The sequence below is a fragment of the Globicephala melas genome, chromosome 9 (assembly GCF_963455315.2).
Source record: "Globicephala melas chromosome 9, mGloMel1.2, whole genome shotgun sequence".
In the NCBI taxonomy this organism is placed as follows: domain Eukaryota; kingdom Metazoa; phylum Chordata; class Mammalia; order Artiodactyla; family Delphinidae; genus Globicephala; species Globicephala melas.
The window spans coordinates 29,785,289-29,806,977 of record NC_083322.1 but is presented as its reverse complement, the minus strand read 5'-3'; the positions used below and the strand labels follow the sequence as shown (position 1 = coordinate 29,806,977).

At 36.9% G+C, this 21,689-nt stretch overlaps 1 long non-coding RNA gene across 8 annotated transcripts in view; it reads right to left on the bottom strand.

The window, feature by feature from the left end:
* LOC115853879 (uncharacterized) overlaps positions 1–21,689 on the bottom strand; it is a 135,396-nt gene that overhangs the window by 73,121 nt on the left and 40,586 nt on the right. For all 8 annotated transcript variants that reach the window (XR_011377717.1, XR_011377718.1, XR_011377720.1 and 5 more), the window contains one exon: positions 21,543–21,615. This is a non-coding gene — a long non-coding RNA (uncharacterized lncRNA). The remainder of the gene's footprint in view (positions 1–21,542; positions 21,616–21,689) is intronic.

Here is a 21,689-nt window from a genome sequence, read left to right as displayed (position 1 = left end):
CACCACTTATTGAAGAGACTGTCTTTTCTCCATTGTATATCCTTGCCTCCTTTGTCATAGATTAGTTGACCATAGGTATGTGGGTTTATCTCTGGGCTTTCTATCTTGTTCCATTGATCTATGTTTCTGTTTTTTCTGCCAATACCATATTGTCTTGATTACTGTAGCTTTGTAGTATAGTTTGAAGTCAGGGAGTCTGATTCCTCCAGCTCCGTTTTTTGCCCTCAAGACTACTTTGGCTATTCGGGGTCTTTTTTATCTATATACAAATTTTAAGATTTTTTGTTCTAGTTCTGTAAAAAATGCCATTGGTAATTTGATAGGGATTGCATTGAATCTGTAGATTGCTTTGGGTAGTATAGTCATTTTCACAATATTGATTCTTCCAATCCAAGAGCATGGTATATGTCTCCATCTCTTTGTGTCATCTTTGAGTTCTTTCAACAGGGTCTTACAGTTTTCTGAGTATAGGAGTTTACTTCCTTAGGTAGCTTTATTCCTAGGTATTTTATTCTTTTTGTTGCAATGATGAATGGGATTGTTTCCTCTATTTCTGATCTTTCGTTGTCAGTGTATAGGAATGCGAGAGATTTCTTTGCATTAATTTTGTATCCTGAAACTTTACCAAATTCATTGATTAGCTCTAGTAGTTTTCTGGTGGCATCTTTAGGATTCTCTATGTATAGTATCATGTCATCTGCAAACAGTGACAGTGTTACTTCTTCTTTTCCAGTTCCTTTTACTTCTTTTTCTTCCCTGATTGCCATGGCTAGGACTTCCAAAGCTATGTGGAATAACAGTGGTGAGAATGGGCATCCTTGTCTTGTTCCTGATCTTAGAGAAAATGCTTTCAGTTTTTCACCATTGAGAATCATGTTGGCTGTGGGTTTGTCATATATGGGCTTTATTATGCAGAGGTAAGCTTGCTCTGTGCCCACTTTCTGGAGAATTTTTATCATAAATAGGTTTTAAATTTTGTCAAAAGCTTTTTCTGCATCTATTGAGATGATCATATGGTTTTTATTTTTCAATTTTTTAATATGGTGTATCACATTGATTGATTTATATATATTGAAGAATCCTTGCATCTCTGGGATAAATCCCACTTGGTCATGGTGTATGATCCTTTTAATGTGTTGTTGGATTCTGTTTGCTAGTATTTTGTGAGGATTTTTGCATCTATATTCATCAGTGATACTGGTCTGTAATTTTCTTTGTTTGTGGTATCTTTCTCTGATTTTGTATCAGGATGATGGTGCCTTCATAGAATGAGTTTGGCATTGCTTGGTTTTAAATGAATCAATGTATCTGATATCACCTGAGATAGTTTTTCTCCAGATTTTATGAAGGACACTGGATCACTAACTGGCCCAAGGTCAAAGAGAAGGAAGGAATTTTAATCCAGGTCTATCTGATTCCAAAGTTCCACTAATAAGTTACAATTTATAATAAAATAAGGCATTGAATTTAGTACTCCAAGCTACAAAAAATGTTTTACTGGATTGAATAGTGTCCCATAAAAATCCACATCCACCCAGAATCTCATAATGTGACCTTATTTGGAAATAGGGCCTTTGCAGATGTAATTACTTAAGATGAGATCATTATGGATCAGAGTTGGCCCTAAATACAAATTCTGAAGATGAGATCATTATGGATCAGAGTTGGCCCTAAATACAAATTCTGATATCCTTATAAGAAGGTCTTGTGAAGACACAGAGACACAGACACACAGCACAGAGGGAAGAAGGCCATGAGAAAACAGAGGCAGAAATTGGTGTGATGCAGGTACAATCCAAGGCATGCCAAAGATTCCCAACAACCCCCAGAAGCTAGGAATAAGGAAGGATTCTTCCCTTTAACTTTCAAATGAAGCATGGTCTCACCAGTGCCTTGATCATAAGAGAATAAATTTGTTATCTTAAGCCACCAAGTTTGTGGTATTTTGTAGGCAGCCCTAGTAAACTAATACAAAGGCCAATTAATAAAGAAGGTATGACTTGCTTGTCACAGTGCTACTAGAAATAAATGTTCTTTAATTAATAACGTAGAGGAGGCTTTAGAACCTAGTACTTCCTCAAAATCATAATTAAAATCATTAATCATCCATCACAATTTTCTGGGTTTTTTAAAAAATTTGTTTATTGCCTATTGCCTAATTTGACTACAATGTTCCCTCTGTAGAGCCAAACCCAAGCATTCAACCCAGCATATTCTCAGTGCTCAAGTATTTGTCGGAGAAATGATTTAATGAAAGGTTAGCAGGATTCATCATTGAAACTCCCAGAGTAGATGTATGGAAAAGCTGACTAGTTGAAAGTCCTAATAAAAATTTTGGCAAAACATTCAAAGCAGGGACTTCCCTGGTGGCACAGTGGTTGAGAGTCCGCCTGCCGATGCAGGGGACACGGGTTCATGCCCCGGTCCGGGAAAATCCCACATGCCGCGGAGCGGCTGGGCCCGTGAGCCATGGCTGCTGAGCCTGCACGTCCGGAGCCTGTGCTCCGCAATGGGAGAGGCCACAACAGTGAGAGGCCCGCGTACCGCAAAAACAAAAAACATTCAAAGCAAATATGGGACCTATGTAACTGACTTTTCTCTTACATATACAAAAAACATATAAAGATGATGAAATGGCTAAAGAACTAAACTCTATCATTTTTACTCACAGCTACTGCCATTTGAAAGAACACTTGCCAAAATGTTGGACAAAGTAAGAACAGAATATATGGTTTGAGAAAAATAACTCTCAGATTGTCCCATCTCAGTAAAAGAGAAATTTTACCAGAAATTTCTGCACACAGGAGTCATGTCTCCAGCACCACCAAAAATCTCAGTAACAATAAAAACTGGAAAACTAAAGCTATTCAGTACAAGTTGATAAAGTTTCTGTATATTAATACCTAAACTTTAAACAACTGCAAAAAGAAACACTTTGCAATTATGAAGTTATCCTCATCCAAGAATCTACCTGGAAAAATGTGAACTGATTTGAACTGGCTTCTTAGAAGAGAAGCCAAATTCAAGAATAATAAAAAAGGAGCTCTAGACCAAGATAGGTCTCCATTGCCCTTAGTTCGGTAATTAATTCCACAACCACACCTTTAGATCTATCTATATGCTGTATTTTTTTTGACTTTCATATTTATGTTTAAGTCATCTGTTTAAACTTTGTGTCTTTCACACGTCTTTTCTCTGGTCAGTAAAACTCTTTTCTCACCAGGCAAGAGAAAATAAAGCTCACAATCTTCAAAACAGGAAGAAGAGATTGGCTAAATCTACTACTTATGCTTTGTGAAAAAAGAAAAATCCTCTCTTCATCTATTGAACTTATGCAGTAGCCATCAGCTCTGCACCCAACAATTTAGCGCTTTTAATCAAGTTGGAACAAAAAGACTGTGATATAACTGGACATATGATCCAAGAGTCTAAGCTGCCTTTTGTTTGGCCCTCTTGTTTCCATAGCTTCTCTGAATCCTAGAAGCTGAGTCCTAGAAGTTGCTGAGCGTGGCTGACATCACATTTCGCAGGTGTTCAGAGCCTCCTTGATGTTAACAATGCAGGACAAGAGAGATCTATCCTTAGGCACAGTGTGGATCTCCATGGGGACAACTCATTTCCTTTTGCTCTCTAACTTGCTGTAAAACACTTTTTTTTCCTACAACTTTGTGTTTAAAGAAAAGATTAAGTTGTCCACAGTTAAAAATTAATAAAAACACTGCTTATAAATTTACTGAACTTGATTAGACCCTCTCAAGAGTCTCAGTGTTTTTGACAATTTAAATAAGAATTACTAAGTGGGTAAATTTTTTTCATCTGTTTTGACATATTTTACAAGTACTTCCATAATGGAAATAAAGTATTGTATATACACATTTCCAGTAAAATATATCCTTGTATAGAAAGCATATTAGACTCGCAACCAAAATCTTAATTAATAGCAATGTATTTAAATAGAACACTAACCCAGAAGACAACTCAGGTTATACTCCTTGCACCACTTATGAAAATGTAACCCGAGGCAAGTTATTTAACCTCTTTGAGCCTCAAACTTTTATCTGAAAACTCTGAATAAGAAGATATTCCCTACTGAACTTTATGGACTAATAACTGTGTTATTAGAATTACACAGGATATTAAGAAAGCAATATGAAATAAATGCATCCTTAAAATGTAGATATTTTACTTTAAATTGTTTTATTTTAAAAAAATCAAGCACGTAGTTTTAAAAAATTCCCTAGTGTTAAAAAAGAAGTCAAAAATAATAATCTCCTTCTCCACACTTCTCTATCCCTTAGTCTTACTTCCCATATCAGCCACCTGCAGTACTCTTAAGTATTTCTTCTGCCATTAATCTCCATATTTCTAAATATGCTTATATAATTATTTCCATATTTAGAGTCACAGAATATTGATATTCTGTTATGAGTCACTTAGCTTTTTTGGATCTTCTGCTCTACCCTGTATTCCAAAACCCTTACCCTATCCATCCTATCAAAATTGCGTTACTGTTGACTATGTAATATACTAGTATTAAGTTTCCATTCTTGTAAAATTTTGCCTAGGGTTATTACTCATTTTGTTTATCTGTGTCTCTGTAGCTAATTTTTAATATGCTCCAACAGATCTGTAAAAGCACAATAATTGTTCCAAATGCCCAGGTACCTCAGGTTCCTTTTTTCCCCTTGAACACCACCCTTCCATAGCTATCTTTCTAATTTCACCTGGACAGCTGTCAATATTGGGAACTGCTTCCATGATTCACCTTTGGGAGTCTCTTGTTTCATGAATGCTATCTCTTTTATGTTTCTTTCTTAGCATATTCTCCTGTCTTTTCTAAAAGAGGGAATTACAAGAGACATATATACTGTTTTCTGATTCCTTGCATACTTTAAAATCTTATAATGCATCCTGTCACTTGAGTGAACCTGGCCAACTATAGATATCTCTCTCTCCACCCTCACTGTATGGTCCCTTCTCAGAGGCTACATAAGTCAGCACTGGGCTGTTGAGTACTACAGTCTTGATTCAGCTGATAAGCACACCCAAAGGCATGGACCCTAGTGCCTTCCAGCACAAACCCTGTCCTTGCAGTGATACAGATAAGGTAGCAGACAAAGCAATGTGAATCTGCTAACACTGAAAAACATTAAGCTTACCAGCCTCCATGCCAGTGAGAGAAAAGAGGTTTAGAGTACCCAGAAGTTCCCAAATGCACAGGCTGGAATTTACATATACAAATCATTCTTTCTGTCCAAGATTCTGACCTTATCTAATTTTCCATCTAATGTCTCACTCAGGGTGGGGCCACAGATCTGCTTTCTTCTCTCCCCAAATCAGCCTGCTTACCTATAATGTTAAAATATACTGAGTGAGCTGGGCTTTTAGGCTGTATTTTTCATGCCTCAACAGCCATTTTTTATATTATGTATCTCTTTGAAATCTTTGCAGAGAAAGAGAATATCCTTTCCTTAAAATCTTATAGACAACATGGAATCCATATTAAATGGAATCCATCTGTTTTTTTCCCTACTTTAAGTACTTTGGGTTCCATTTTTTAATGCAAACCATTTTTCCCCCTCCAGATTGCTAGCAATACTTCTAAAATGCTATGTTAAGTTGAATTTGCTTATATATTTTATTGTCAATTGTACTCCCTTTCAATTTCCTCTCCAAGGTTGAAAATGAAATACCTTCTATTCCACTCTGATTCTTAGTTTGGATGTTTGCTTGTTGTATCTGAGTGGACTTCACTAAAGAGCAAGCAAATAGTAAGCTGACCCTTTTTTGAGGGTGTCCAGAAACTTCAAGGTAAAAGGATGAAATAAAACATTCAGAAGTAGAAATATATTTGCAAGAAGACCTGGTGTTTCAATTACTTCCCTATTTTTGCAGTTTCAAACTTTAATATTTTATAAGTGTACTAGGAAATAAAATTTATAAACCAAACACAGATACAGAGACTCTTATGGGAAAAAAAGTCTCTTTGGTAGCTAAAGTAGCAGACTGCATTGTGACTTAAATACAGAAATGTGATTCCTTAACATAAAAATGTTTATCATTAAAACATAAAATGCCAATAATTCCAGCTAAATTGCAACAAATACGACATCAAGCTCTGCATATTGGCCTGTTTTCCTGCTTCATGGTAATTGCCTCTGCTTATCATTTATTTCCTTTTTTTTTTTTTACAAATCCAACTCAAAGGTATCTATGAGCCTAAGACTATTTTGAACAATTGAAGAAAATGGATAATTGTCAAATAGAACTAAATATAAATATATAATGAAGAGAAGCTGCCAAATTAAAAAATATATAAAAGCACATGTCCAAAATCATATATTGACCATCTGCACAACCTTAACACACAAGACAACAGGTCAGATTTTAACCTCATTTTTCAACATATTTTCATTGAGTAATAGTGAGGGTAAAAGAAATTTCCCAGTTCCTGTCCTTTCTGATCCACTGATTTGCTCTACGACCTTCTGTCTTGACAGTGTTGGACCCCAATTTCACAATCTATAAAACCATTCCTGCTAGATTTACTATTGGACCAATCACTCTAGTATTCAGATCCTTTAGGAAAAAAAAAGATGACACATCCATCCCACCTCTTTATAGTACACGATTCAAAATAATGCATGCTTTCTATATTACCTATACCACTCTATAATCTAAATTTCACAGATTATATTTTTAATTATTTTGATGTATTTTATATAAGTTTAAAATATTGTATTAGTGGTGATTGAAAAAAGAATCTTTATAAATTTGATTTAAAATACAATTGGAAAACTACAGAAAATATGAAATATATAATGGCCAAAATTATATTTCTATAATAATTTTTCTTCTTCTTCTTGGAGAAAAAGTTTTCTTCTAATAGCACTGAAGAAAAAGATAATATCTAGAATTCTCAGTATGAAATACAACTTTCATGGACCCCTTACATAGACTGGATATACTATTCTCCTCTTTGCAGATATGAGCATTTTTGGTTCTCTAATATATATATTATAAAGTAGAGAAATTGAAAACAAAGTTTGGTGATAATGACAATTGGGATGCACAGAGTAAATATTTTTTTTTACTCTGTGTTCATCCCAGGATGCACAGAGTAAATATTTTACATAAATTTGTTGCAAAATATATCCAAGTTGAGATACACTATCACCTCAACTTCTTTAGTCTTCATGCCTTTAGATGGCCTTTGCAAACTTTGTAATGGAGACTGTTAGCATCTTCTCCAAACCTTCTTTGTTCACCCTTACTAAATCTTAAATATTGTTACATGAATATAGCAGTATCATGAGGGGATTTAAAAATTATTTCATTCATAACTCAGGATTGTTAATCCTGAGATCAGTGTAATTGAATATTTTAACATTAGACACTTAATATCTTTATAATGAAAAAGTTGCCTTCAATTTTGTTAAAAGTGAAAACTTCACCTTTACATTTATTTTAATTATATTTTTCGTCCTTGAGTGTGAGTCAATATAACTGGGTAGGTGGAATTGTTAAATTATGAAGGGCAAAAGGAAGCACGCCCTCGGTATAACAACCACTCTAACGGCACTTTTGAGAAAGCTTTCCTCACTAACCATAGAAATAGAATTAAGACAGGCTGAACTCAAATTTCCTTACTCCACACCTAAGCATCTGAAACCCTTACCTTAAGAGGAAAGGGAGCAACTTAAGTTGCTCACATAGTACTTCACATGTCTCCTTCAAATATTTATAGGCCATTTATTAAAAAACAAAATGTCAGCAAGTAGACTCTAAGTCAAAAGACACTTTACTAATGTTAAATATCTTACGTGTAATGTAGCAAGAATAAACTGGATTTCATAAAACATATTGGCTGGAACATTAATTGTATGTTAATTTTATGGTTAATGTGTAATTAATAGAATATATTTGCATACAGTATATTTTGTACTAATACAAACATAATTAGTACAACTGAATAAAACAATTGATATATAGTACAATAATGTATATAATTAATACAATATGTTTAGTAAAAGGAATTTGGGAAGCAAACTTTTCCATTTAGGGAAATATCTATGGGTTTAAAGACCTAAAACTATTTTCCTAAAGGGTTCCTCTCAAAGCATCTAACTGCAATATTGTAACCCTAACCAATAAAATACATGTATAAAAATCAACTTTTATTTAATTATGACCTAAATTTGTTTGAGTCTTAAATATTCAGGTATAGTACCCCCAGAATCTATATAAAAGGGTTGTTTGAAAGGTTACCAAGAGGAGCAACTGTCTATTTCTCTAAAATATAGACATTTTAGGTTGTTTGATATTTGTTCAAAATGCTATGCTTTATTTTCTCCTCATAGATTCTGCAAATCTCATTTTTTAGATTGACTGAGGGTTAAAAGTGTTTAGGTACAACCATTATGCTAATATTTTATATGTGTGTGTGTGTTTGTGTGTGTGTGTGTGTAGTGCTTTGTTTGTATAAGAAAATTGCTGTAAACAATGTAAGATTTCATTACAATTTTTTGATCCAAGATTCATAGCCCTTAATTAAATTGTCAGGAATGTCTATCAGTTAAGCAAGATGACTCATACATCATGTTATTGATTTACCTTTCTGCTCAGTATTTTGATGTTATTTCAAGAATAAGAGTAAAGAGAAGATAGTTTCTGGTAAATGAAATTCCAATTTCAAATTGTGTAGTTTAGGGCTGAATTATCACTTTGTCTTATTTGACCAAGCAATTATATTAAGATATATATTTTAAGTGTGTTGGATGCTTGCCCTCTTGCCATTACATAAAATAACGTCCTCAGTGCTGCCTACATGGTTTTAGCATTTTAATTGTTAATAGCACCAGAAAAGAGCCCAACCATCTATCATCTCTATACTGCACTTCCATCCTGCCCCATTGTGCACCCCCAGCACATCTGCGACACTTCTGATGGAGGGAACAGCACAGTGACTTTCTTTTCTAGGCACCTCTCTCTAAGCAATCTGACTTGCTACTTAGGCTCTGGTATCCTTGCATAGTGTACTTAACGAATACAAGAGAGAATAAATTGTCCAGGATTTGTGTGTATTCCTATTATATAACATTAGGGCAACAGAAGGCTAGACAGATTTCAGTTTTATATGATGTATGGCTAGCAATCAAGATTTCTGGAATTGACATGAGTCTACATTAGCTCCAGATTGCAGTTTTCATGTCAATTGCATAAGATGGCAATTTTGTTGAAAATTTGGCAATAGTTTGGAATTCAATCTTTAACTTTAAGCGTTTTGACTTTGATGAATCTTCATAGATACTTTAGAGGGAAAATAAAATACCATAGAAGCAAAACCCTATTATGGTCAACTAGCTATCAAAAAGGAGGTATGATTCCTCTTCCTTATTAGCTACTGCTGACATCAAGATTAAAGTACTATATTAACATAAAAGTGGATGATAATCTTTAGTCTGAGCTAACACTGGAACAGAGAGCTATATGTTGTCTAGACTATAAGACAGTCATTTCTTTGAAAACATTCACATACATACACTCACACACATGCACACAGTGTCCTATTTTATATGCACTACATCGGAAATCCACACTGGCAATATTAACAAAAGTTTTACTTGAGTCGGCAGCTGTCTTGAAGGACAAATCTGTGGATTTCTCCAGCGTGGAAAGGAAAATGAAAAATAAGATAAATGGAAGGATGCCAGAGAAAATAGATCAAACAAAAAATATTTCCAAATAATTATAGATATTTCTCAGGAAGAATCATAATAAATCCCTAGAAACATGCAACCTATCCAAACTGAATTATGAAGAAATAGAAAATCTGAAAAGAGTAAGGAGGTTGAATTAATAATCAAATACCTCCAAACAAAGAGAAGTCCAGGACTAGATGGGCTCACTGGTGAATTCTATCAAATATTTAAAGAATAACTAATGCCAATCATTTTCAAACTCTTCCAAAAATTGAAGGATAGGAAACACATCCAAACTCATTTTACTAGCCAGCACTACCCTAATACCGAACCCAAACAAGGACACTACAACAAAAGAAAATTACAGGCCAATATCCCTGATGAACTTAGATGCAAAAATCCTCAATAAAGTATTAGCAAACTGATTTATACTGCACATTAAAAGGATCATATACCATGATCAAGTGAGATTTATTCCTGCAATGCAAAGATGGTTCAACAGTTGCAAACGGATTGACTTAATACAAGATGGCAGAGTAAGAAGATCCTGAGCTCACTTCATCTCATGGGCACACCAAAATTACAACTATTTACAGAGAAACTACTGATGAGAAATACAGTCTACCAGAAAAGATCTTCTAAAAACTAAAGATATAAAAAAGGAACCACAAGGAGACAGGTAGGAGGGGCAGAGTCACAGTATAGTCAAGACCCATACCCCTGGTGGGTGCCTTACAAATGGGAGAGTAATTACAATTGCAGAGGTTCTTCCCAAGGAGTAAGGAGACTTAGCCCCACATCAGACTCCCCAACCCAGGTGTCCTGCTCCGGGAAGGCAAGCCCTGAGAATGTTTGGCTTTGAAGGAGAGCAGGGCTTACTTAGGGGAGACCCAGAGGGCTGTGTGAAGTACAGATCCTATTCTCAAAGGGTGCACACAAAATCTCATACATTCCAGCACCCGGGATAGAAGAAGTAATGTGAAAGGAGCCTAGGTCAAATGCACCTGCTGATACTGGAGAATCTCCCAGAGAAGCAAAAGACAACTGGAACTCACTGTGGGGGCAAAGACACTAGCAGCTGCTATTTTGGAGAGCTCATTCTACCATGTGGACACTGGCACTGGAAAGCACTAATTTGGAATCCTCCCTTGAGCTTATTAACCTCAGGACACAGCCCCACCAACCAGCCTGTAGGGTTGTTACTGGGATGCCTCAGGCCAAGCAACTACTGGGCGAGGACACAGCCCCACTTACCAGAAGGAAGGCTGCCTTAGGACCCCCTGAGCCCACAGCCACCCCCAGACATGTCCCTATCCACCAGATGGCCCAGCACCCAGCGCCGCACACCAGCACACAGGCATAGACCCAGGACCCAAAAGGCCCTGCTGCCAGAGACCCTGGGACTCAGTACTACCCACCAGTGGACAGGCACCAACCCCAGGACCACAGGACTCAGCTTTATACACTGGTGGGTGGGGGCACCAGGCCTGGGATCTCCTAGAAGATGACCCCACCCACCACTGGGCACACACCAGCCCCAGGACCACAGCCGTCCTCCAGCCTGCCTTCTCAAGATCCAGCCAGCACACCAGCAGACCAGCCCCAGCCCTGGGACTCCCAGGTTCCAGCCCTGCTCACCAGCAGGCCAACTCCAGCTCTGAGACACTTTGGGCTTCTCAGCCAGTAGGCCCTGGATCCAGCCCTACCAAACAGCATACTGACACCAGCTTTGGTACCCCCAGGGCCCTGCAGCCAGAGACCCTAGGACTTGGCTCTGCCCACCACCATGCCAACTCCAGCTCTGAAATACCTTTGACTCTCCAGCCAGCCATCCTGGGATCCAACCCCACTAACCAGTGGGCCAACACAAGCTTTGGGACACCCCAGAATTCAAAGCCAGTCATGTCAAAAACCAGCCCCACACAAGACCAGGCCAATACTAGATCTGGGAACACTGCCCCCCCCCCCCGCAATCACCCACCCCAGAACCCAGCTTTTCCTGCCAGTGAGCTAGCTCTAGCCCCAGGAACCCCCAGGTTTCCACAGCCATATGCCTTGTGACCCAGCCCTACCAAACACTGGCCACCAGCCTCCATACAAGGCAGGGCCTGGCAACCAACTGGACAGGGGCCAGCTACACCTACCAGAGAACCCATAGTAGTCAGCCTACAACAACAGACAGACCCACCCAGCCCACAAAAGTGACACCACTAGAGCATATAGCTCTGGTGACCAGAAGGGAGTGTGCTGCTGGGACACATAGGGCTTCTATAAAAGGCAATTTCTCCAAGGTCAAGAAACGTAACCAACCTACAAGATACACAGAAATAAAAGCAGCAAATTAGGAAAAATGAGGTAACAGAGTAACATGTTCCAGTAAAGAAACAGGATACAACCCTAGAAGAAAAATTAAGTGAAATGGAGACAGGCAATCTACCCAATAAAGAGCTCAAAATAAAAATCATATAGGTGATCAAAGAACTTGGGAGAAGAATGGATGCAAAGAACAGGAAGTCAGAAGTTTTCAACAAAGAGTTAGAAAATACAAAGAACAACCAGAGAGGAATACAATAACTGAAATGAAAAATACACTAGAAGAAATCAATAGTAGATTAAATGATACAGAGGAATGGATCAGTGAGCTGGAAGACAGAATGGTGGAAACCAAAGAAGCTGAACAAAAAAAAATAATAAAGAATAAAAAGATATGGGGACAGTTTAAGAGACCTCACTTTATAGGGGATCCAGAAGAAGAAAGAGAAAGAGGCAGAGAACACATCTGAACACATGATAGCTGAAAACTTCCCTAACCTGGGAAAAGAAACAAACATCCAGGTCCAGGATGAGTCCCAAATAGGATCAACCCAAAGAGGACCACACCAAGAAACACACATTTTAATTGAAATGGCAAAAATTAAAGCTAAAGAAAGAATATTAAAAGCAGCAATAGAAAAGCAATAAGTTACATATAAGGGAACTCCCATAAGGCAATCAGCTGACTTTTCAGCAGAAACTCTGCAGTACAGAAGATAGCAGCATGATATATTTAAAGTGATGAAAGGGAAAACCTACAACAAAGAATACTCTACACAGCAAGGCTTTCATTCAGATTTAATGGAGAGATCAAAAGATTTACTGACAAGCAAAAGCTAAAAGATTCAGCACCACCAAATCCGCTTTACAAGATATGTTAAGGGGACTTCTCTAAGTGAAAAAGAAAAAGCCACAACTAGAAACATGAATATTAGGAAAGGAAAAAAACTCACTGGTAATGGCAAAAATACAGTAATGGTAGTAAATCAACTACATACAAAGCTAGCTGAAAGGTTAAAAGACAAAAAGTAGGAAAATCATCTGTATCTGCAATAAGTAGCTAAAAGATACACAAAAGATGTGAAATACAATGTCAGAAAGAGTAAATGGGGGGTGAGGGAGTAAAAACGCAGGGTTTTTTAAATACATTTGAAATTAAGAGATCAGCAACTTAAAATAATCATATATATGTATATACACACACATATATCAAACTTAAAATCATAAACACACACACATACACATTGCTATATATAAACCTCATGGTAACTACAAAACAAAAATCTATAAAAGATACACATACAAAAGAAAAGAAATCCAAACATCACACTAAAGATAGTCATTAAATAACAAGGGAAGAGAACAAAAGAAGATCAAAAAAGAACTACAAAAATAACCTCAAAATAATTAACAAAATAACAATAAGTACATACCTATTAATAATTACTTTAAGTGCAAGTGGACTAAATGCCCCAATCAAAAGACACAGTGGCTGAATAGATAAAAAAGCAAAATCCATATACATTCTGCCTACAAGAGACTCACTTCAGATCTAAAGAAAGACCAAGACTGAAAGTGAGGGTATGGAAAAAGGTACTTCATGCAAATGGAAATCAAAGTAAAAGCAATATGTATATCAGACAAAACAGACTTTAAAACATAGACTGTAACAAGTGACAAAGAAGGACATTACATAATGATCAAGGGATCAATCCAAGAAGATAAACAATTGTAAATGCACCCAAGATAGAAGTACCTAAATACACAAAGCAAACATTAACAGACATAAAGGGAGATATCAACAGTAACACAATAATAGTAGGGGACTTTAAAACCCCACTTACATCAATGGACAGATCATTCAGACAGAAAATCAATACGGAAACATTGGCCTTAAATGATGCATTAGATGAAATGGACTTAAAGGATATATGTGGAACATTCCATCCAAAAGCAGCAGAATACACATTCTTTTCAAGTGCACATGGAACATTCTCCAGGATTGTTACATGCTAGGCCACAAAACAAGCATTGTTAAATTTAAGAAAGCTGAAATCGTATCGAGTATCTTTTCCGATCACAACACTATGAGAGTAGAAATCAAGTACAAGGAAAAAACTGCAAAAAACACAAACATGTGGAGGCTAAAAAATATATGCTACTTATCAATGGATCACTGAAGAAATCAAAGAAGAAATTAAAAAGCACCTGGAGACAAATTAAAATGAAAACACAACAATCCAAAATCTATGGGATACAGCAAAAGCAGTTCTAAGAGGGAAACTTGGAGCCATACAAGCTTACAACAGGAAACAAGAAAAGTCTCAGATAAACAACCCAACTTACACCTAAAGGAACTAGAAAAAGAACAAAACCCAAAAGTAGCAGAAGAAAAAAATCATAAAGATCAGAGCAGAAATAAATAAAATAGGGACTAAAGAAGCTAGAAAAGATGTATGAAACTAAGAGCTGGGTCTTTGAAAAGATTAAAAAAAAAACAACTGATAAACCTTGAGCCAGACTCATCACAAAAAAAGGGGGCCCAAATCAATAAAATCAGAAATGAAAAAGGAGAAGTTATAACTGACACCACAGAAATGCAAAGGATCATAAGAGATTGCTATGAACAACCATGGGCTAATAAAATGGACAACCTTGAAGAAACGGACAAATTTCGTAGAAGTGTACAATCTCCCAAGACTGAAACAGGAAGAGATAGAAAATTAGAACAGACCAATTGCTAAGAATGAAATTGAATCCGTAACTTAAAAACTCCCAACAAACAAAAGTCCAGGACAAGATGGCTTCACAGGTGAATTCTAACATATTCTTCACAGGTGAATTCCAACAAATTTAGAGAAGGGTAACAGCCTATCCTTTTCAAACTATTCCAGAAACTTGTAGAGGAAGAAACACTTCCAAATTCATTCTATGAGGCCAACATCACCCTGATACCAAAACCAGACAAAGGTATCACAAAAAAGAAATTCACAGGCTAATATCACTGATGAACACAGATGCAAAAATCCTCAACAAAATATTAGCAAACTAAATCCACAACATGTTAAAAGGATCATACACCATGATCAAGTGGGATTTATCCCAGTAGTGCAAGGATGATTCAATATCCGCAAATCAATGTGATATACCACATTAACAAAATGAATAAAAATCTTATGATCATCTCAATATGTGCAGATAAGGCTTTTGACAAAATTCAACATCCATTTATGATAAAAATTCTCCAAAAAGCCAGTATAGAGGGAACATATCTCAAAATAATAAAGGCCATATATGATAAGCCCACAGTTACCATCATACTTAAGGGTGAAAGGCTAAAAGCATTCCCTCTAAGATCAGGAACAAGACAAGGATGCCCACTCTCATCACTTTTATTCAACTTAGTATTGGAAGTCCCAGCCACAGCAATCAGGTAAGAAAAAGAAATTAAAGGAATCCAAATTGGAAAGGAAGAAATAAAACTATCACTGTTTGCAGATGACATGATACTATACATAGAAAATCCTAAAGACACCACCAAAAAACTACTACTAGAACTTATCAGTGAATTTAGTAAAGTTGCATGTTACAAAATTAATATACAGAAATCTGTTGTTTCTATACAATAATAAACTAACAGAAAGTGAAATTAAGAAAAAAAACCCATTTATAATCTCATTAGAAAGAATAAATTACCTAAGAATAAATCTAAGGAGATAAAAGACCTGTACTCAGAAAACTATAAGACACTGATGAAAGAAATCGAAGATGAGATGACACAAAGAGATGGAATGACATACCATGTTCATGGACTGGAAGAATATTATTAAAATGATCACACTTCCCAAGGCAATCTAGAGAGTCAATGAAATCCCTATCAAAATATCAATAGCATTTTTCATAGAACTGGAACAAGTAATTCTAAAATTTGTATGGAACCGCATAAGATTCTTAATAGCAAAAACCATCTTGAGAAAGAAAAACAGAGCTGGAAGTATCATGCCCCCTGAATTTAGACTATACTTGAAAGCCCCAATAATCAAAACAGTACAGTAGTGGCACAAAAACAGGCATGTAGGTGAATGGAACAGTATAGAAAGCCTAGAAATAAATCCACCACTTATGTTCAATTAATGTATGACAAAGGATGCAAGAATAAACCATAGGGAAAGACAGTCTTTTCAATAAGTGGTGCTGGGAAAATTGAACAGCTACATGTAAAAATGAAATTAGAACATTTTCTCATACCATATATAAAAATAAACTCAAAATGGATTAAATGCCTAAATGTAAAACTGGAAACCATAAGACCCTTAGAATAAAACATAGAACACTCTTTGACATAATCATAATTTTTTTTGGATCTAAGGCAAAGGAAACAAGAACAAAAATAAACAAATGGACCTAATTAAACTTAGAAGCTTTCGCATCACAAAGGAAACCATCAACAAAATGAAAAGACAACCTACTGAATGGGAGAAAAATTTGCAAATGATACGACCGATCAGTTGCTGGTTATAACCAACAACTATAAACAGCTCATACAACTCAACATCAAAAAAATAAACAACCCGATTTAAAAAAATGGATGGAAGACCTGAATAGACATTTTTCCAAAGACGACATACAGATGACCAACAGGCACATGAAAAACTGCTCAACATCATTAATCAGAGAAACGCAAATCAAAACCACGAGATACCACCTCACACCAGTCAGAATGGCTGTCATCAAAAAGACCACAAATAACAAATATTTGTGAGGACCTGGAGAAAAGTGAACACTTGTGCACTGTTGATGGGAATGTAAACTGATGCAGCCACTGTGGAAAACAGTATGGTGTTTCCTCAAAAAAATGAAAATAGAACTACCATACAATCCAGCAATACCACTCCTGAGTATATATCTGAAGAAAATAAAACATTAATTCGAAAAGATACATGCACCACAATATTCACAGCAGCATTATTTACAATACCCAAGAAATGGAAGTAACCTTAGTGTCCATCAACAGATAAATGGATAAAAGAGTCGTGATATATATACATATATATATGGGTCTTCTTTTTGTATCCATTCAGCCAGTCTATGTCCTTCGGTTGGAGCACTTAGTCCATTTACATTTAATGTATGCTATGTATGTTCCTATTACTTTTTTTTTTTTTTTTTTAACTGTTTTGGGTTTGCTACTGTAGGTAGCAGAGGCCAGCATGACATTTCAACAGTGAGGTACACCGTGTGTTCTTCCAGGGAACTTGTCCCAAGATCACGGGACCCTGGCAGTGGCGTGCTACACAGGCTCCTGGGGGGGAGTGTGGATAGTGACCTGTGCTTGCGCACATGATTCTTGGTGGCTGCAACAGCAGCCTTAGCCTTTCATGCCTATCTCTGGTGTCCACGCTGATAGCTGCAGCTCGTACCTGTCTCTGGAGCTTGTTTAGGCAGTACTCTGAATCCCCTCTCCTCACGCACTCAAAACAATGGTCTCTTGCCTCTTAGGAAGTTCCAGACTTTTTCCCAGGCTCCCTCCTGGCTAGCTTTTGCGCACTAGCCCCCTTCAGGCTGTGTTCACGCAGCCAACCCCAGTCCTCTCCCTGGGATCTGACCTCCGAAGCCCGAGGCTCAGCTCCCAGCCCCGCCCGTCCCAGCGGGTGAGCGGACAAGCCTCTTGGGCTGGTGAGTGCTGGCCGGCACTGATCCTTTGGGCGGGAATCTCTCCGCTTTGCCCTCCGCGCCCCTGTTGCTGCGCCCTCCCCCATGGCCCTGAAGCTCCCCCCCTCCACCACCCCCAGTCTCCGCCAGTGAAGGGGCTTCCTAGTGTGTGGAAACTTTTCCTCCTTCACAGCTCCCCCACAGAGGTGCAGGTCCTGTCTCTATTCTTTTGTCTCTGTTTTTCTTTTCTCTTTTGCCCTACCCAGGCACATGGGGATTTTCTTGCCTTTTAGGAAGTCTGAGGTATCCTGCCATCAGTCAGTAGGTGTTCTGTAGGAGTTGTTCCACATGTAGATGTATTTTTGATGTATTCATGGGGAGGAATGTGATCTGCCCATCTTATTCCTCCTCCATCTTGAAGGTCCGGCCCTGACATTTATTTTAATAGTTAAACTTAATGAAATGTAGAATGTAGGCACCCATATCCCAAACATGGAGAACAAAGTCTGAAGATCAGTGAGTGTTCAATAACAAGTATTTGTTAAATTTATTAGCTTTTGTTCAACGATGTAAGTTTTGCTTTTTGAAACCTAGTTTGAATCTCAAAATATATTGAGATCATCCATTCCCAATTTTGTTTTACCTGCATTACAAGATCCACTGCCCTAATATCATGGTATGTTGACCTGTTCTGCTAGCACTATTAAAATTGTATGCATGCCTCATTCGTATTTTATGATAATTAATAGTATCATTTAGAAAATTCGTCTCCTAGGAGATGAGGACTTTTGTGTCTTATCAATTCTTTTTTGAAACATCTGACCTAGGAAACAATTTAATCACAATATTTAAACTTTTTTGTAGTTGCTCACAACCACTGTGACGACCAATGCAATTAACTGTTCAACCCCAGTATAATTTGTCCTGTCTAATTGATATTACCACTACTTACCTGAATCAGTTATGATTGCTTCTGAAATACCTAGTGTTATAACTCAGTTCCCAGTCTTTACTGGTTCTTGCCTACATCCTATGTTTTTTGTATCACAGTTGCCTTCTGTAATCACAATTACTACTACCTCTTTCTATCTGAGTATTATTAGTCAGGGTAAGTAATGTTAGCTGTGTAATAAACAACCCTCAAATCTTGGAGGACTGATAATATAAATGTTAATTGGTGGCTGTTGACTTGTGCCGAAGTACAAAATGGTCCCCCAACTGTGGGAAGAAAAGGTTCTAATGCGTGCAGAATTTCAGAGAGCCAGTACGACTGACTCTTGGCCATTTCTAATATATGGCTTCAAATTCACATCCAGTCAACAGAACAGGGAAAGAAACAGATTGTGGAGCAATTCTTAACTGCCTTCCCCAGAAGTGGTAAGGGGTCACTTCTGCTCACACTTCATTGGAGGCAACCAACCAGTCTTATGACTCCACTTAGAATCAAAAGAACTAGAAAATAGTTTGTACTCAAGAGAAAGGAAAAAACCTAATAAGCATCTGACCAATCTTTGACACAAATTTCACATAAACTCATGGATCTTACAGATTCAACTTGTTCAAAATAATTATTTTTTATCACTATCATCTTGATACAAAAACTGCCATGACATTTCCAGTGCAAGCTTTCACTACTTCCTGAAAGGATGTTAAGTCTGAAAAAACTCTAGGCAATTAAAATATATAAAAAGATCCTACTGATCTTTTTTATACTCAAGACAGGAAGTCAGCTAAGGTCCCAATTCCTTTCAAATGGAGAGTAGTAGTAAAATCCAACATAAGGGCACTAGGGATAGACAAGGGTCAAGACTACTGCAACTGCTGGGTCAGTTTTAGCAGTGACATAATGGAAGACATACCTGTAAGATTATAAATTGAAGTTTATTTTTTAATATATTATATCACTGTACTTTTTTTTTTTTTAATAGCAATGGGGTTCTACGACTTTGACAGTAGTTACCTTGGACTTCAGTTAAAGCCCCTCCAGGCTCAGTTGGGAGCCTAATCAGAGTATTTCCAGGTAAATGATGCTTGGGTCCAGTTGTTTTTGAAATATACCTTTCTACTTACGACTATAATCAGAACGTTGGTCTGACTTCAATAGCTGATAGCCAAACTGTGTCAAAATTTTCCTTATCAGATAAATGGTAAATTGTACTAAAGATATACTATATTCTCTTATAGGGAGAATTCAGCTTACCATGCTATCACAAATTGTTATAAAATTTTAAAACTTTATATCTAACTCACAGTTTCAGGTTTCCTTGTTCCCTTCACACTTTGAACGGAAAAGCATCATCACTTATTTTTATTACTGAATCCTGAAATTCTAAAAGTTACTTTGCGTATTTCATTTGCTGGGCCTTTTCTGTTCCAGAATTCATTCATATGCAGAATTACCCATGATATTCTGAAGAAAACAGGATGTCATTCTCTAAATGAAACACTTGGAAGGAGGATTATTTCTATTTCAAGCCTCCAGTTTATTTTAATTTATTTGCTGATGGAGCCAAGATCTGCAAGAACAGTCCCACGTTCTCATGCTGATTCTAAGTGCAAAAATCTACATCATGACCTCTGTATTAACAGACACAATATATCTTTAAAAATAGTGTTCCAGCTGTATGTGCCAGGGCCCTAGTGGCTTCAAATCTAAACAGACAACATTACTACAGAAAAGCTTCGGTCTTGAGAAGAGTGCCTTTCACACAATTGAATAAGAATTTTAGTTTTTTAAAAAAAAGCAAGTGCTGAGCTTAAAATACATTGTCAGAGTACCAGCGTCCAAAATAGAGTGAAAATGTATGCCTCAACTGAAGCAGTTTTAGTCTGTCACTCATTTCATGGTTTATAATCATTCTCAAGTGAATATTATCAAGAAGGTGCTTTTGTCTCCCTCTCCCCTGGGTATACCCTTCTGTACCTCCATGAACAATCCTCAGAGGAGCCTTAGAGGAAGACTGGGTTTGCTATTCACATTTGATGGCACAGGCTCCTGGGATGGGGTCAAATCATTGATTTAGGAGCCTTTCTCTCTGTTCATGCTCATTCTTCTCCCTCTTCTAGGACCACAGAAGAAGATAAACAGCCACTAGTACGTTTAGAGTAAGCTATATGATGTCAAAATAATTGAATAGCTGATGTTTTGTTAGGATATAGATTGTCACTGGTTAATATACCCTTGGAGGCCAACATCATTATTGTAAAGGAGAAGGAACTGTTGAAACTGATGGGCATGTGGTCAATGGGGACCAGAGATGCCCTTAAATGAACTAGCAGTTTGGATGTTTTCCTCAGAAGGTGGGGAAATAGATGCCAATTACAATGTCAATTAACAGTGTATAGCATTGTAGACATTCCTGTGGATGACTTATTCAATAAGTGAAACCTGTAAGTTAGATGGCATAGGTATTCTCTACACTTTTCAGCTGAAGAAATGAAGATTTGGAGAATTTAAGTGATTTAGCCCATCTTCAAGTTAGGATGTGCTAGAGTCAGCATTTTATAAAACTGTTCCTGTGATTCAAAATCTTATGCACGCTCTCTTTTTACTACACTAGTGATTTTTTTCAGATTGTGTTCTGCAGTGATATGGCTCTCTGGAATGGAACTTTAAGGATTGCCGTAAGGGGAAAGCAGAGAATCCAAGCAAGTGGGAATGCCAATAGCATCTTCTCTTAATTCAATCAAAGCAACCCCATGTCTATTGTTTAAATTGGGATTTGATATTAAGATTACACTTGAAAATTTTTTAAAAGTCATAATTGCAATAACTAAAGTTTTTAGCACAAAATATTGTACTATGTCATGTTTCTTCTTCCAAATAAGGACTGCTCAAAGTGATTCCTAGGTAAAAAGTTCATCTAACAAGCTTACCTAGAACTCAAGACCTTCAGGTTGTGAGACCGATGCACTGCTGGCTACACCAAGATGGCAGCTCTAAGTTTACCTAGAGAAACACAGGAATTGAAAGATAAGGATATTCTTAAGGCTAACAAATTTATGTATGTATTTTCTCTGCTA